The sequence below is a fragment of the Lepus europaeus genome, chromosome 16 (genome assembly GCF_033115175.1).
Source record: "Lepus europaeus isolate LE1 chromosome 16, mLepTim1.pri, whole genome shotgun sequence".
In the NCBI taxonomy this organism is placed as follows: Eukaryota; Metazoa; Chordata; class Mammalia; order Lagomorpha; family Leporidae; genus Lepus; species Lepus europaeus.
The window spans coordinates 27,530,021-27,548,554 of record NC_084842.1 but is presented as its reverse complement, the minus strand read 5'-3'; the positions used below and the strand labels follow the sequence as shown (position 1 = coordinate 27,548,554).

The 18,534-nt window shown below is 45.7% G+C and overlaps 1 pseudogene; it reads right to left on the bottom strand.

Moving 5' to 3' along the window:
* Positions 1–7,290: 7,290 nt before the first annotated feature.
* Positions 7,291–7,935, bottom strand: LOC133775052 (UPF0488 protein C8orf33 homolog; annotated as a pseudogene).
* Positions 7,936–18,534: the final 10,599 nt, after the last annotated feature.

Genomic DNA, 18,534 nt, shown 5'->3' with positions numbered 1-18,534 from the left:
AATGCGCCACAATACCTGCCTGAGTTCTTGCCCAAATTTTTGGGACCTGCTGCTCCTTCCATAGGCTAGTATAATTGTCATAAGGCACATATAGCTCCAAAGATTTAGATAATATCAAAATCCTCCTCCAGTGTAAGCCATATGTGAAAGGGCTGTTTCCCCTGCCACATGCAGCTATTGTTGGTATATGTTTCTTTTTGCTGTTTAATTCTTGAGTAATGGGAGTGAGAAGGTAACCAAAGCAAGCAGCAACTAGGAACTAGGTTGGTGCTACTGGAATTGTACTATAGTGTAAATGGGTTTGTGGGCTCAAAAATTACACTAAGGTTTTATATTGATCCACTTTCTAGACATTGGTAAGTTAAAATGATCGTTTGCACATGGCTTTCAAAAACAATTTTCTGTGGTTAATGAATAAAAGAAATCATTTCACTTTATACCAGCAACAAGAATAGAGATGAATGTGGTTATCAAGCCATTTTTCCACTTGCTCTCCAAGGGGGAAAAAGTTTTAAAAGTATAACCCAGGGCAATGTTGTAGCATAGTGGGTGCTGGTTCGAGTCCAGGCTGCTCCACTCCCAAACCTACTCCCTACTAATGGCCTGGGAAAAGTAACAGAAGATGGCCTAAGTGTTTGGGCCCTCACCACCCATGTGGCAGTCCCAGCTGAAGCTCCTGGTTTCAGCCTGGCCCAGCCCTGGCTTTTGGGGCCATCTGGGGGAGTGAACCAGCAGGTGGAAGATCTCTGTCTCTCCTTCTTAATTCTTTGAAATAAATAAATATTTTAAAAAATACAGTCCATTTTTAAAAAAGATTTATTCATTTATTTGAAAGTTACACAGAGAGAAGAGAGACAGAGAGAGAGAGGTCTTCCATCTGCTGGTTCACTCCTCAAATGGCCTCAACGGCTGGGGCTGCACCAATCCGAAGCCAGGAGCCAGGAGCTTCTTCGGGGTCTCCCACATGGGTGCAGGGGCCCAAGGACTTGGGCCATCTTCTACTACTTTCCCAGGCCATAGCAGAGAGCTGGACAGGAAGTAGAGCAGCCGGGTCTCGAACCGGCGCCCATATGGGATGCCAGCGCTTCAGGCCAGGGTGTTAACCCACTGTGCCACAGCTCCGGCCCCTACAGTCCATTTTTGGTAGGGAAGGAGGGACAGAGGGAAGGAAGGAAGAGAGGGAGAGAGGGAAGTAATGTAGTTAACAGACTAGTTCCCAAAGTAAATTGACTGTAATTTGGAAGGAAAAAAAGAAAGCTTAAATATTAAATACAAAGAGTTAGATACATAACGGTCTTTTTTTTTTTTTTTTTTTTTTTTTTTTAAGATTTATTTATTGGGACCGGCGCTGTGGCGCAGCGGGTTAATGCCCTGGCCTGAAGCACCAGCACCCCATAAATGCCATAGATCCCAGCAGATGAAGACCTCTCTCTCTCTCTCCTCCATGTAACTCTGACTTTCATTTATTTGTCTTCATCTGCTGGTTCACTCCCAAATTGGCTGCAATGGCCGGAGCTGCGCCAATCTGAAGCCAGGAGCCAGGAGCTTCTTCCGGGTCTCCCATGTGTGTGCAGGGGACCAAGGAATTGGGCCATCTTTCACTGCTTTCCCAGGCCTTAAGCAGAGCGCTGGATCAGAAGTGGAGCAGCCAGGACTGGAATCGGTGTCCACATGGGATGCCGACACTGCAAGCGGCAGCTTTACCTGCTACACTACAGCGCCAGCCCCAGGACAATCTTTAGTAAAAAACAGGAACTTCATGTGCTATAATTTCAACCATCAGAAATATCTTTCATTTTGAAATTTTATTAATCGGGAATCAAAATCCTTGAAGGTCATAGGTAACATAGTAAACAGTTAAGTAAACTGAATTATAAAACTATATTTACATTGAAGTTGGTCCATTGTACAATAAACAGTTTTCAAAGTTTGTGTAAAATGCATATAATGGGAAAACTGCATAGATTTCAATTTTTTACAACACAATAAACATTCTTAAATTCCAGTTTTCATGAGCTTTTTGAAGTCTGCGCATATGTAACTTGAAATAAAAGGGCATCTAAAAACAAATGCACAAAAAGGTGTATTGGAAGGCTAAGAATCACCTAGTGTTTTCCTTAGAGTTTTCAATGTACCAGGGCTTGGACCCCAAGCCTTTTTTTTTTTTTTTTTTTAAAGATTTATTTACTTGTGGGGTAGCATTACAAACAGAGAAGGAGAGAGAGAGAGAGAGAGAGAGAGAGAGAGAGAGAGAGAGGTCTTCCATCTGCTGGTTCACTCCTCAAATGGCTGCAATGACTAGAGCTGGGCGGATCCAAAGCCAGGGGCTTCTTCCGGGTGTCCCATGCAGGTGCAGGGGCCCAAGCACTTGGGCCATCTTCTGTTCCCAGGCCATAGCAGAGAGCTGGATCAGAAGAGGAGCAGCTGAGATATGAACTGGCACCCATGTGGGATGCCGGCACCACAGGCAGAGGCTTAGCTCATTACACCACAGCACTGGCCCTTTGGACCCTTTTTTTAAAGATTGATTTATTCAAAAGGCATATTGACAGAAGGATAGACAGATCTTCCATCTGCTGAGTCACTCCCCAAATGGTTGCAATGACTGGATTAGGTCAGGACAAAGCCAGAAATCAGAAACTCTACCCAGCTTTCCTGTATGGGTGTCAAGGGCCCAAGTACTTGGGCCATTATCCAGTGCTTCGCAGGCACATTAGCAGGGAACTGGGTTAGAAGCATGCTGATATGGGATGTGAACATCCCAAGCAGTGGCTCGATGCCTGCTGGGCCACAATGCCTTCTTTACAGTCAGTGGTTACTGTTTCCACTGGGGACAGGCATTTGTTTGGCATAGCGACTTAAGATTCCCCCTGGGATGCCTGGTTTGAGTTCCAGCCACCACTACTCTGTTTACAATCCAGCTTCCTGCTAATGCACATCTTGGGAGGTAACAGATGATGGCTTAGGTATTTGGTTCCTGCCACCCATGTGTGAGACCCAGATGGAGTTCTGGCCTCTTGGTTTTGGCCTGATCCAGCCCCAGCTTTTGTAAGAATTAGGGAATAAATTAGCAAATAGAAGGTCTATGTTTTTCTGCCTTTCAAATAAAATGAAAACTTTTTAAAATTCTAATATTTCTTCAAAGAAAAATGGCTTGTCTATGTAAAACAGGTGAGTACAACTAGTTTGGCACAGCCACATCTCACAACTGAATTCCCTCTACCTTCTATTCTCAATTTCTGAGGCATCTCATTGGATATGACCAGAAGGGAATTCAGCAATTATGATGCCTAATGTAAATAGCTAGTTTCTTCCTCAACAGATATTATTAGAGTAGTTAATAAGTAGAAGTTGCCAGTTTACAACAAAATGGAACTAATCTGCTTTTAAGTAATATGTCATATTAGAATATGTAATTAGTGGGGCCTCAATAACACTAAAAACAATTGCCTTTTATTTCTTACATTTTTATTGGGAAATATACTAACAGAAATCCATAAATCCCATACATATAAAGTCTTATAATCATTGAATGTTCATATACAACTACCAAGGTTCAAATGTATCAACATTGCAGGGACTCAAATCCAGTGTTTGTATAGAAGATTATAGGGGTGTTTTTATAGAAGACCAAACAATTCTGTTGTTGGGGTACGAGATGACCCTTTTTTTCTAAACTTATTAGAAAAATATTACTGTAAAAAGTAAATTGAGGGGCGGGCGCTGTGGCATAGTGGGTAAAGCCGATGCCTGCCGTGCCGGCATCCCATGTGGGCACCAGTTCGAGTCTTGGCTGCTCCACGTCTGATCCAGCTCTCTGCTATGGCCGGGGAAAGCAGTGGAAGATGGCCCAAGTGTTTGGGCCCCTAAACCCATATGGGAGACCCAGAAGAAGCTTCTGACTTTGGATCGGCACAGCTCCAGCCATTGTGGCCAATTGGGCGTGAACGAACGGATGGAAGACCTCTCTCTCTGCTTCTGTTCTGTGTAACTCTGACTTTCAAATGAATAAATAAATCTTAAAAAAAAAAAAAGTAAATTGAGAAACTGGCATTGAATACTGGGTTAAGCTGCTGCCTGCAATGCCAGCATCCCATATGAGTGCCAGTTCAAGTCCTGGCTGCTCCACTTCTGATCCAGCTCCCTGCTAATGGGCCTGGACACGCAGAGGAAGATGACCCAAGTGCTTGAGCCTCTGCCACCCATGTGAGAGATCAGAGTTCCAGGCTCCCAGCTTTGTTCTGACCCAGCCTCAAACCATTGTGACTATTTGAGGGAGTGAACTAGTGGATGGAAGATTTCCATGTCTTCCTCTCTCTCTGTAACTCTGCCTTTCAAATAAGTAATATGTATTGCCTGACTCTGACCTCATAAATGTTAAATGTCAACTTCTTATTACTGAGCAAAAATACATCTTAAATTTTAAATTATAACTCTTAAGTATAGCTCAACAAACAGCCAAGGACACAGAATTTTTAAAAACACTTGATTATACAATCTAATAATAACAGTGAAATATATCATAGACATTAAAAAAATCAAATTGTGGGGTCAGTGCTGTGGTGTGGTGGGCTAAGACTCCATCTGCGGCTGGAGCCGTGGCTTAACAGGCTAATCCTCCGCCTTGCGGCGCCAGCATACCGGGTTCTAGTCCTGGTTGGGGTGCTGGATTCTATCCCGGTTGCCCCTCTTCCAGGCCAGCTCTCTGCTATGGCCCGGGAGTGCAGTGGAGGATGGCCCAAGTGCTTGGGCCCTGTACCCGCATGGGAGACCAGGAGAAGCACCTGGCTCCTGGCTTCGGATCAGCGAGATGCGCCGGCTACAGCGGCCATTGGAGGGTGAACCAACGGCAAAATGGAAGACCTTTCTCTCTGTCTCTCTCTCTCTCACTATCCACTCTGCCTGTCAAAAAAAAAAAAAAAAAAAAAAAAAAAAAAAAAAAGCTATTATAAAAAAAGACTCCATCTGCATCGCCAGCATCTGATATGGGCACCAGTTCTAGTCCCGGCTGCTCCTCTTCCAATCCAGCTCTCTGCTATGGCAGGGGAAACCAGTGGAAGATGGCCCAAGTGTTTGGGCCTCTAAACCCATATGCAAGACCCAGAAGAAGCTCCTGGCTTCAGACAGGCCCAGCTCTAGCCATTGGTGGCCATTTGGGGAGTGAACTAGCAGTGAACTCTGTCTATAACCCTACCTCTCAAGTAAATAAATAAAATCTTTCAAAAAAATCAAACTGACTTTACACATCTAGAATATCATTGCAAGGATACTAAAGAGGTATCAGGGAAGTATTAATGTACTCACGAGTGCAATGACAGCATACATTTTACCCCAGATAATATAATTCTAAAATCATGGATTTTTTTTTTAAAGAAATAGGGAAAGGCTGCTTGGTATTTCTACATCCATATCAGAGTCCCTGGGTTTGAGTGCTGACTCTGTTTCCGGCAGACAATTTTATCAAAGCACTTCCATTACAACAATTCAGTTTTAAACATTTTATGTTACTTATATCAAGATTTATATTCTTTTTTTTTTTTTTTTTGACAGGCAGAGTAGACAGAGACAGAGAGAAAGGTCTTCCTTTTCCGTTGGTTCACCCTCCAATGGCCGCTGCGGCCAGCGCATCGCATTGATCCAAAGCCAGGATCCAGGTGCTTCTCCTGGTCTCCCTTGCGGGTGCAGGGCCCAAGCACCTGGGCCATCCTCCACTGCACTCCCGGGCCACAGCAGAGAGCTGGCCTGGAAGAGGAGCAACCGGGACAGAATCCAGTGCCCTGACTGGGACTAGAACCCAGTGTGCCGGCGCCACAGGCGGAGGATTAGCCTAGTGAGCTGTGGCACCAGCCAAGATTCATATTCTTAGGAAAAAGGATCCAAGGTGGTCAAGGAGAAGTTACATATCTATGAGTATCAACAGTAGGTTTGACTTGATGAGGGACCAGACAGATATTACTTGGATAAATCAAAGTGTATTCCTTTAAAGGATACAGAATGAAGTTAGCACAGTCAGAATATCTCACGAAGAGATCAACAAAGTCTCTACAGACAAAAGCCCCAGATCATCAGCAGATGATGTCCGAGTAAATGAGGCTCACAGCACCGTGTCCCTCCGGCTCACCTTCACGTAGCAGGGGCTCAGTTTGAGAGACAGTTTTGTTTAGCTTCCTGTTGGAGGCCACCATACCTGGGCGAACTGGGGCCCCTATCAAAGTCACGTTCCACACACTCTGATTTCCTTTCGGCTTGGAAAACTTCCTGCCAATTGCTCTTAGCTGTCTCAAGGTAACGCGGCTTGAGCGAGGCACACACCTGAGTTCACAGTTGTGGCGGCAGAACAAAGGTCAGTTACTTATCTGTCCCTGGAGTTGAGCAACATGTCCTGGAACCAGCCAGAGTATCTTGAGCTGGGCACCTTGATCAACATCCCCACTGGAATGACATGGCTGGAGGTGGGGGTGGGGGAGGGGGAGGGGGGTGTTAGCGGGGGGGGGGGGGTGTGGGGGCTAGTTCTCCGGAGTTCTATTACTCAGGGATAATTCTCCAGAGCGTTGCTTCAGTCACAAAAAGGAAAACGTGTTCTGGGTAGGTTAAAATAGATGTCCCACAGAATGATTATTGGTGGATAAGCAGTTGTTGAGACCTTCTACATCTTGTCACTGTGCATAGGATAAGTCATTAAAGCCAGCCAGCTACATGGGTCCTGGAGCACACCCTCCATTCTCACTCATTTTCTCCACAAGTCCCTCCACCCTCCCGACCCCCGAATAATTGTGCTACAAGAAGAAAAATGGTCAAGGGATTTGTCTCAGAAACTCTTCCAGACAACCCAGCTGAAGAGGGTGGGGCTGGCGCCTTTTCTACAATGGAGTTTCCTACCCCTGTTTCCTGTGAGTTCCTTTCCACTGGAGTTCAAGCTGCTATCACACCCAGCTAAAGCAGCTCTTTGCTGCTGATACTGCCACTGTGGGCACCACGGGCACCAGCTGTCCACTGAATAAAACCATTCATTAGTGGCTGCTGAAGGACACCAAGAGTCTTACCTTACAGTCTACGTGGTCCCCTTGGTTCCCAACCTTCATTTTTTGGACATTGCTACCTTCTGGAGGAAGCTGTTCCCGCTAAGATAATCCTTAATGTTTTATTCCATTCTGAAAGGAAAACAATTACTTGTTACTCGGATTCTTGCACTAACTCCACACCTGCCAAGAATGCTTGGAAAGGCTCTGAACTCAAGACAAACCCCCATACCACCCTGGGGAGAGGGATTGTTCCACGTCTGGGGAGAGGCTAAAAGGAACTGAACGTCGAGTCCTCCTCGGGGGTGTCCAGGGTGGCCCTGGCTTTCCCTGCTGGATGAGGCCTGCAGATCCTACTGCTCTTCCTGGTGATCTCACGTACAGGCTGCCCCTGGATGCAGCAGCTCTGAGCAACCACAGGGCCTCATGTCATTCTGTTTCCATCTGGGCCTTGAGGTCCCCTATCAGTTGCCTCTTGGGGGTTGGGGCGGAGCATGAGGTCCTTTGGCTGCGCGGGGGTTCAGATGGCCCCAGTAGGCTGCTCTTCCTGTTTCACGGTGGGTCTCGGCACGTTGAGGCCCAGCTCCAGCTGCTCCATGCACCAGGCCAGCTCCTGGCCAGCTGCTCTGCCTGGGCCTCAATACTTAAGGGAACTTCCTCTGGGATGGGATTTTCTGAGGCTTCCTCACCTCTATTTGCCACAGAGACCCCGTTCCCGGTTTTCTTTCGCTTCTTAGAGACTGCACTGCCTGCCAAGCTATGGGGGAGCTTTGGAAGCAGTGTCACTGCATGTGGGTTTCCCTGAGCAGAGACAGACCGTGGAAGAATTCAGGTGGCCATAAAATGGCCAGGGGGCCGGGGGCTGCGGGGAGCAGGGCCAGGCCCTGGGCCTACGCAGGGGCTTCCTGAGGTGCATGAGCCGCAGTCGCCACTGGTACCTACATTGTTCCTGGGGTCTCACTACAGATTTGCTCCTCTAGAATCATATGTGTGTGTGTGTGTGTGTATTTAATATTAAAAAATGACTTGTCTCACTAATTCTGATGATCCTTACCAGGGACAACAAAATATAAAGTCTGCCTTCATTTTTTCCCTTATAATTATTTATTTATTTATTTTCATTTTATTTGAAAATAAGAGACACAGCTGGACAGAGATCTGCTGGTTCACTCCCCAAATGCCTGCAACCGCAGGGACTGGGCCAGGTCGGAGCCAGGAGCCTAGAATTTTACTCCCATAAGGGTGGAAGGAACCCAAGTACTTGAGCCATCATCTGTTACCTGCCAGGGTGCACATTTGCAAGAATCTGGAGTGGAAGCAGATGAGCCAGGACTGGATCCAAGTGGATGCAGGTGCATTATTCCCTGGGCCGCAGGCCTGCCCCCGTTTTGTCCTTATGCTACAGAGTTTTGGGTCTGTTAGCAGTTCCAGAGCGTGATCCCAGATCTGTACCCAGAGGGATCATGGCCTATTGTTTCACTACTACAGTGAAGCACAACCACCCTTCACATATAAAAAAACACCTGAGTAAAACAAGAACACCAGCCGGTTATCAGCTTAAATACTGGAGCTTCCCAATGCCCTGAGCTGAAAGCCAATAATAGAGTAACACAGTGGTGTGTGCATCCAATACTGTTTTGAATTCAACTACTGACTCAAATGATCAGAGTCTGGTTGCAAAACCAGAGTTCAAGTTTCTCTAGCTAGTCACACTGAGGATTTAAACCCAGAAGCAACCAGTGAGTTGCTTGGCCTGGCTGTCCTGCAAGCCTGAGTTTGGTTACAGGTTTTACACTCCTCTTGCAGTGCAGCTGTGTGCAGTGAACAGGTTTAAATGACACAGATTTGTGTGCAAGTATCAGGCACCTTGGAAACTGAAGAATACCTCACTGAAGATGGAATACCCAACAATAATCAATACTGATTATTGGTAAACGAAGGGTACACTCTATTGCCACACTGATTCTGATTCCTGCGCAGAATGTGATCTAGATGCAAGGAGAGGCAAACAATGGGTGGTTAATTACTCCTCCACATGGTGAGTCTCACCACCTCTTACGGGGCTGCAGGTGTTTTCCTGGCGCTGGCTGAGGCTGGCCGAGGCTGGCTGAGTCCGGACAGCTGCTGCAGGGCACCTGCACAGCTCTGGGTGACAGCCTCTACAGTCGCCACATAAGTCCATAAACTCTGCTGAACATTTCTTTTTGTCACCATGAAATAATGAAAGGAATGAATAAAATCAACTTTGAAAGGAACTGGAGGGGCCAGCGCTGTGGTGCAGTGGGTTAAAGGCCCAGCCTGCAGCACCAGCATCCCATATGGGCACCGGTTCAAGTCCTGGCTGCTCCACTTCCGATCCAGCTCTCTGCTATGGCCTGGGAAAGCAATAGAAGATGGCCCAAGTCCTTGGGCCCCTGCACCCATAAGGGACCCGGGAGAAGCTTCTGGCTCCTGACTTCGAATCAGCTCAGCTCCGGCTGTTGTGGTCATTTGGGGAGTGAACCAGAGGATGGAAGACCTCTCTCTCTCTCTCTCTCTCTCTGTCTCTCCTTCTCTCTGTGTAACTCTGACTTTCAAATAAGTAAAATAATTGTTTAAAAAAAAAAGAACTGGAGAATTTCAAGATTGATAGTGGGGATACGCTGACTGATCAAAGACCTGGTTCATATACTCAGGCCTCAGTTCAGAAGGCACCCACCATAGAGGCCTTCTTTAACCACACTATCTTAAATGCTGCGATTCTTAGCCGCCACACTATCTTTGAATGATTTCTCAAGTAGGATTTTAGGGAACCCTGGGGTTCTGCAAGTGTCACTAAGGTCACAAGAGTCCGTGATTGAAATCAACAACAACACACATATACACACGTATATAAATATTTATTTATTGAAAAGTCAGAGTTACAGAAAGAGAGGGACAGAGAGAGAGATCTTCCATTTGCCGATTCACTCCCCAGATGGCAGCAACAGCCGAGGTTGAGCCAAGCCTAAGTCAGGAGCCAGGAGCTTCTCCCGGGTCTCCCATGTGGGTGACAGGGACCCAAACACTTGGACCATCCTCCATTGCTTTTCCCAGGCCATTAGTAGGGAGCTAGATCAGAAGTGGAGCAGCCAGGACATGAAATGGCAACCATATGGGAATGTTGGCATCATGGGCAGCAGCTTTACCTGCTAGGCCACAATGCTGGCCCTAGCAGTGCATATTTGTAACCCAGCATGTTGTGAAAATGTTACCATTCATGATGATCAAATGGCCTATTGGCAATTTTGTTAGAGATCTTTCAGCACTGAATGGCAGGGTGCAGTAAGACAGGTCCATTAGATTGAACAGCTTGTTTTTTTCTTTTTTTTTTTTTTAAAGATTTATTTTATTTATTTGAAAGACATAGTTACACAGAGAGGTAGAGAGAGAGAGAGTGGCTTTTCATCCGCTGGTTCACTCCCCAGATGGCCACGATGGCCGGAGCTATGCCGATCCAAAGCCAGGAGCCAGGAGCTTCTTCTGGGTCTCCCACGTGGGTGCAGGGGCCCAAGGACTTGGGCCATCTTCTATTGCTTTCCCAGGCCATAGCAGAGAGCTGGGGCGGAAGAGGAGCAGCCGGGACTAGAACCGGTGCCCATATAGGATGCTGGCGCTTCAGGCCAGGGCTTTAACCCACTGCGCCACAGCACCAACCCCAAACAGCTTGTTTTTTTTCAAATACTGTAAGGGCTGGCATTGTGGTACAGCAGGTTGAGCCACCACTTGGGATGCTCCATGCTTCCAATTCAGCTTCCTGCTAATGTGCACCCACAGAGGTAGCAGGTGATGACTCACTACTTGGGTCCTGCAGCCACATGGGAGTCCCAGATTGAGTTCCTGACTCCTAGCTTTGGCCTGACCCGTCTCTGGCTAGTTCCTGCATTTGGGGGGTAAACCAGCACCTGTAAGATTTTCTCTCTCATTTCCTGTCATTCTTCTTTTTACAGTGAATAAATAAACTTTTTGTTTTAAAAGAAGAAGAAGAAAATGACTTGTCACTGGATTGTAGGAGGGCTGGTGATCCAGGTTGGCCTATTCTATTATATGTTGTGTGTCGACTCAGAAAGTTGATGGTGTGGGGTGGGCATTGTGGCACAGCAGAGTAAGCTGGTGCTCAGGACACCAGCATCTCATACTGGAGTTTCTTAGATGAGTCTTGCCTCCATTTTTTTTTTTTTTTAATATTTATTTATTTGAAAGGCAGAGTTACAGAGAGGGAGGGAGAGAGAGAGAGACAGACAGAGAGGTCTTCCATCTGCTGGTTCACTCCCCCAAATGACCACAATGACCAGGGGTGGGTCAGGCTGAAGCCAGAAGTCAGGAGCTTTTTTCAGGTCTCCCATGTGGGTGCAGGGTTCCAAGGACTTGGGGCCATCCTCTGATGCTTGCCCAGGAACATTGACAAGGAGCTGGTTTGGAAGTGGAACAGCCAGGACTCAAACCGGCGCCCACATGGGATGCCAGCACCACAGGTGGCAGCTTTACCCACTGCGCCACAGCACTGGCCTCCCTTGCCTCCGCTCCTGATCCAGCTTTCTGCTAATGCGCCTGGGAGCCAGCTGGATCAGAAGCACTTAAGGACTTGGGTCTCTGCTGCTCGCGTCAGACAGTTCCTGGCTCCTAGCTACACCTGGCCTAGCCCAGCTGCTGCAAGCCTGTGGTGAGTGACTCAGCAGAGGGAAGATCTCTTCTCTCTCCTTCCTTCTTTCCCCCTCTCTGTGTCACTCTGCCTTTTAAACAAATAAAAAAATTTTAAAAAATAAAAAGTTGATAAACTCTTTAAAATGCAGCAGTGGGCCCCCCCAACATTTGAAAAGAATTTAACTACAAATTACAGCCACTTGATAGTAAAGGTGCTGATTATTTTAAACAACTATTAGAAACTGAAAGGGAAGAAAGCTCTTGTTTCAAACAGAATCACATTTGCTGGGAATGTGATTTATCGTATCAATTTATTTACTAGCTGAGCTAATTGTTCAGAAAAGGAAAGATCATGTAGTTGAGCCACTCATAAGCTCGGCATGTAAAATTACAGAGTACAAAATGCTAGGATAAGATCCAGTGTGAGAAATGGCTGGATTCCACTTTGACACTTGAAGTTGATAAAGTGATGACATATCACAGGATGTTGGAGGGGACCAGGACATACAACCTCAAAATACGTTACTTTGGCACATGAGTTATTTTGAGCGGAAGGCATTTGAAATTCAGCAAGCCTTCTTGGAGCTTTCCTTATCTGACTAAAGGAGAAACTAGGACTGCCATAAAGCCCCTGTCCTGGAGAAGTTATATGGCCATGAAGAAGACAGAAAACTGGCACTGAGATGGACCTACGCAGACGAGCTTTACTGATTTAACTTGTGTCTTCCCTTAGTTTCCTCTCTCTGTTTACCTTCCCCCAGTTTGCAGCTCCTAGAAGCCTAAAACCCTTTTCTTTGTCTTATCACGTCACAATTTGTTTTTCTTTGTTGAAGATGGTATACAAAGTTTTAGGCCTATCTTCTTCTTTGGCTCTTCATTTCTTTTCTAGGAATGCCTTCATGTCATGTAAAAATTAAGCTGAAATGACATTTGTGTGACTTTTCTGTTAACTGTTTTTTTGTCAGTCTGATTCACAGGGCATACGTCAAGGAACATAAGGGGTGGAGAAAGATGTTTTTACTTCTTCCATACAACGCTGGAAAATTTTGTGTAATGAACTGATAGACATCAGCTTCCCTATTTGGGTTGATGAGTCAATAGATTTTTACAAATACATATCATTGGTATGCATTGTCAAGATTTGCGAATACTAGTGACTCACAGACCAATGTTTTCCTGCTATAAAGATTCACCTAAAACAAGCCAAGGCTAAGATACGTCTAACATTTGTCTTCCCCTCTGGTAACAAGAGGAATGTCTTGGAGGGACTGCATTCCCAGGCTGTGCCGTGGTGTCCTGCGAATGGACGCCTCCAGGAGGATTTTCATCAATGGTGAGAAAAATCCGAACAACAACACGGCACATTGCTTCTTCACAGGGAAGTGTTGCTGTGAACAATTCTTGGAGACGAAATGACTGAGCGATTTTATAAAAATGGCTGGCGCCGTGGCTTAACAGGCTAATCCTCCGCCTTGCGGCGCCGGCACACCGGGTTCTAGTCCTGGTCGGGGTGCCGGATTCTATCCCGGTTGCCCCTCTTCCAGGCCAGCTCTCTGCTATGGCCTGGGAAGGCAGTGGAGGATGGCCCAAGTGCTTGGGCCCTGCACCTGCATGGGAGACCAGGAGAAGCACCTGGCTCCTGGCTTCGGATCAGCGCGATGCGCTGGCCGCAGCGGCCATTGGAGGGTGAACCAACGGCAAAAAGGAAGACCTTTCTCTCTGTCTCTCTCTCTCTCACTATCCACTCTGCCTGTCTAAATAAATAAATAAAATTTAAAAAAAATGATAGACTCTACTAAACAAAGTCCAATTCACTTGAGTATGTTTTAAAAACAGAAAACCTGGACAAAGGCACAAACATGACCTGGTATGTAGAGAAATCATGTGGATCAGCAGAGGAAGCATTGTCAACCCCGGTGTCTGAGCTGAAAGGTGACTGGCAGAAGTACTTCCAGGAAAATAACAAGGCAGATTTGTCTGAGTGCTTTGAAGAAAAGAATGCCAGCAGAAACTAGCCTACTTAGCAAACACTTCATCACAGGAATTAGTGGGACAAGTGAACACGAGGCCTCAGAAAAAATGTTTTGACTCCAACTGGCAAGATTTGTGGACTTAAAAGGAAAATAATTTTTGGAAAAAAAAATCGAAAAAGAAAATCTTGAAATTTTTCCAATGCTTTCTGACCCTAAAGGTGAAGAAAGTCTTATTGAAAGTTGCCTGTAAGAACTGCAGACAAAATGGAGCAGTGTTTCCTCTCCCTTTCAACACCACTGAATGACTGGGTGAGGGGCCCTTACCCTGATTGTTCTACTCAGCTTGAGAACTTGACTTTGAGAGAAGAGGAAGAACTTTGTCAACTGCAGGTTGTTTTTTTTTTCCGGTTTAATAAGCATCAAGGACAGAAATTTCCTTTTCAATTGAAAATGAAATATGTGGGTGCTTGATTTAAATTCACCTCAGGATTCAGTGTTTGTGCAACCAAAACTAAGCATAGATATCCTTTTTTTAATTAAAAAATTTAAAAATTGATCATTTTCATTTTTATTTGAAAGGCAGTGAAACAGACACAGAGAGAGACAGTCCGCTGGTTCGCTCCCCAAATGCCCACAACACCTGGGTTGAGTCAGACTGAAGCCAAAAGTCCAGAACTCAATCCCAGTCTCCCACATGCGTGGCAGTGGCCCAACCACTTGAGCCATCCCCTGCAGCCTCGCAGGGCGCACCCTAACAGGAGGCTGAAATCAGAAGCTGAGAGGGCCCGGAATCCGCACACTGCGATAGGAATGTAGGTGTCGCGAGGGGCATCTTAACTGCTGGGCCAAATGGCCATCTTAGCAGATTTTCTCTTTAAAAGGAAAATTTTATTGTTTCTGGCTTCAAAAATAATGTTAATGTATACACAGGCCTATAAAATAGATCATGAAATAGCAATAATTTTATAACTGCTGAGCTTATATGTAAGTTCAATCATCTCACTTAATAAGGAATACTTTTCAAAGTCATATAAAATTCTGCTTCAGAAAAGATTTTTATTAAAATTGCTTTGACTTATGGCCTTAATCACTTTGCTATCCAACATTGGCAATAGCAGTAATTAAAATCAATTTACAGCCTTCATTTAAATGATGTATTCAGATTACTTTTAAAAAAATTAAATCCTGGGCTGGCACTGTGGAACAGAGGGTAAAGCTGCTGCCTGTATGGCCGGCGCCGTGGCTCACTAGGCTAATCCTCCGCCTTGCGGCGCCGGCACACCGGGTTCTAGTCCCGGTCGGGGCACCGATCCTGTCCCGGTTGCCCCTCTTCCAGGCCAGCTCTCTGCTGTGGCCAGGGAGTACAGTGGAGGATGGCCCAAGTGCTTGGGCCCTGCACCCCATGGGAGACCAGGAGAAGCACCTGGCTCCTGCCATCGGATCAGCGTGGTGCGCCGGCCGCAGTGCGCTACCGCGGCGGCCATAAGAGGGTGAACCAACGGCAAAGGAAGACCTTTCTCTCTGTCTCTCTCTCTCTCTCACTATCCACTCTGCCTGTCAAAAAAAAAAAAAAAAAAAAAAAAAAAAAAAAGCTGCCGCCTGTAGTGCCAGCATCCCATATGGGCATCGGTTTGAGTCCTGGCTGCTCTACTTCCAATCTAGCTCTCTGCTATGGTCTGAGAAAGCAGTGGAAGATGGCCCAAGTGCTTGGGCCCCTGCATGTGGGAGACCTGGAAGAAGCTCCTGGCTCCTGGAGGCTTCGGATTGGCCCAAAGTTCCCAGTTCTGGCCATTGTGGCCATTTGGGAGCGAACCAGATGATGGAAGACCTCTCTTTCACTCTCTCTCTGCCTCTGCCTCTCTGTAACTCTGCCTTTCAAACAAATAAATCTTTTTTAAAAAATTAAATCCTAATTTTGGCTTAAGCCTATTATTTGTTTTATTAGATTTGCCTTGCGAGTTTTCAAACTTTACAAGATGGAAAGTAAGATTAATCTAAAGGAAGGAAAGCTAAATTTAACTTTTATTTAAAAAGTAAGTCAGGCTAAAAAGTAATCTTTAGTTTTAAATTAGGCGGGGGATATTACTATCATATATATCTGTATTACATGCCATATTACCATACCCTATTCCCCTCTTTTAAGATTTATTTGTTTGTTTGAAAGGCTGATCAACAGACAGAGAGGGAGAGACACAGTGAAAGAAAGAGATCTTCCAATTGCTGATTCACTCCCCAGATGGCTACAAGAGCGGGGGCTGGTCCAGACTGAAGCCAGGAGCCTGGAACTCCAGCCACGTCTTGCACACAGCTAACAGAGGCCCAGGCGCTTAGTCCCTCTGCTGCTTTTCCAGGTGCGTTAGTAGAGAGCTGGATTGTAAGTGGAGCAGCCAGTACTTGAATCATACTCTGATATGAAATGACAGCATTGTAAGCAACCCCAGCTCCTGCTGCGGCATAGTGGGTAAAACCACCATGTGCAGCGCCAGCATCCCAGATGGGCACTGGTTTGAGTGCTGGGTGCTCCACTTCCTATCCAGCTTTCTGGTACGGCATGGGAAAGCAGCAGCAGATGACTCAAGTACTTGCCCTGTGCACCCATGTAGGAGACCCAGAAGAAGCTCCTGGCTCCTAGCTTTGGACTGGCCCAGATCCAGCTGTTGTAACCAGTTGGGGAGTGAACCAGAGGATGGAATCTCTCTCTCTCTCTCTCTCCTTCTCTCTCTCTCTCTCTAACTTTGCCTTCCAAATAAATAAACAAACCTTTAAAAAACCCATCAGCCTCTCATTTCCTTCTTACATATTAAAAATTTATAATCAGACTTCATGGCCAAATGGATAAAGTATAAAAAAATCAAATGTTAAAGTTAAAAGAAGGGAAAACCATCTCTTCCATCTAAACTAACTTAACATCCTTTATATTATTTAGAATATAATATTCACTAGAAATTATTTGCATGGGCAACTTTAACAAACGTAATATTCTTTGTGGGAAGGAGATCTTCTACATGGTGAAACAATCAGAACCTTAGGTTCCTGGCCCATGGCACTGCATAGGAAGGTTTATACGAGGAAGGGATCCTATAGCCACCAGGGGGCAGCATTAGGGCACCAATTTCCTAACATGCTTCAAAAGAAAGAAAAAAGATAACGTCTTACTCAGCAAATGCATTTTAGGCACGTTATCTTCCACACATGTAAGGAATTTACATTTGCTGGTAGATGGAGTGGTGATAATTGATATCAAAAGCAACGTTGCCTACTTCCAATCCTGTCAATAGCTTAGCCCAATAATCATCTTTTCCAAATAGCCATGTCAGTCTTTCAACAAAATTGTACTTTTCTCTTCTTTCTCACCTCTAGTCCCTCCACTTTTGGAAGGGTCATAGTCCAGGTGAGGCTCTGATCATTTTACAAATGGAATTAAAAAAAATTGTCACAGGGGCTGAGTTCCAGCTGCTCCACTTCTGCTCCAGCTCTCTGCTATGGCCTGGGAAAGCAATAGAAGATTGTCCAAGTCCTTGGGCCCCTGCACCCGTGTGGGAGACCCGTAAGAAGCTTCTGGCTCCTGGCTTCGGATCAACCCAGCTCCAGCCATTGCAGCCATTTGGAGAGTGAACCAGCAGATGGAAGACCTTTCTCTCTCTGCCTCTGCCTCTCTGTAACTATGTCTTTCAAATAAATAAAATCTTAAAAAAAAAACATTGTTACAAATGGCCACTTCCTTCTTAAAATTATAGACATGTGTCAGACTTTTCCTACCAATGTCATTACAGGAATTTCTTTTTCCTTTTTTTTTTTTTCCTCTTGGCATGCAAAATCTAAACATTTGCTGAAAAGTTTCAAAGGATGCATTATAGTAAAGAGATTAAAAAAAACATTTGAAATTTTCTGCAGAAAAATATCAAGATAAGAGCTTACATGGGGAAATAACTTTTTTGTTGTTTTTTTAAGGTTACAGAGGGAGAAAGGCAGAGTTGCAGAGGGAGGAGGAGAAATAGAGATAGAGATATATAAAGATCTTCCATTCGCTGGTTCACTTCCCAGATAGCTGCAACAGCCAGGGCTGGGCCAAGCTGAAGCCAGGAGCTTGGAGCTCCATCCTGGTCTTCAACATGGGTGGCAGGCGCCCACGTACTTGGGTCATCTTCGGCTGCTTTCCCAGGCGCATTAGCAGGGAGCCAGATTGGAGGCACAGTAGCCAGGGCTTGAACTGGAACTCTGATATGGGATGTCAGTGTCACAAGTGGTGGCTCAACCTGCTGTGCTACAATACTGACCCCCAAACATGGATTTCTGATAAGTGCTGCCCGTGATTCTGATGGAGGGGTGTGAGACTCCAACAAGGAGAACACTGGCTAAAAACTCTATTTCTAACATTGGCACTGATGTGTTTCATGACTTTGGCTATTTAATATTGGCCTTTCAGTATTTTCTTTAGTGAAAAAAAAATTTTTTTTGACAGGCAGAGTGGACAGTGAGAGAGACAGAGAGAAAGGTCTTCCTTTTCCGTTGGTTCACCCTCTAATGGCCGCTGCGGCTGGCGCACCGCGCTGATCCCAAGGCAGGAGCCAGGTGCTTCTCCTGGTCTCCCATGGGGTGCAGGGCCCAAGCACTTGGGCCATCCTCCACAGCACTCCCGGGCCACAGCTGAGAGCTGGCCTGGAAGAGGGGCAACCTGGACAGAATCCGGCGCCCTGACCGGGACTAGAACCCGGTCAGGATCCATAAAGACCACGAAAACTAATACTTGTAAGCGGGACAACAGAGCAATATATGATCATGTAAACTTGTTGGAAAACTATCAAAATAGAGAACTAAAAAGAGGGCAGGGCAGGATTATGGCATATTTATTTGGTCAGTACATAAAAAAATTTCACTAA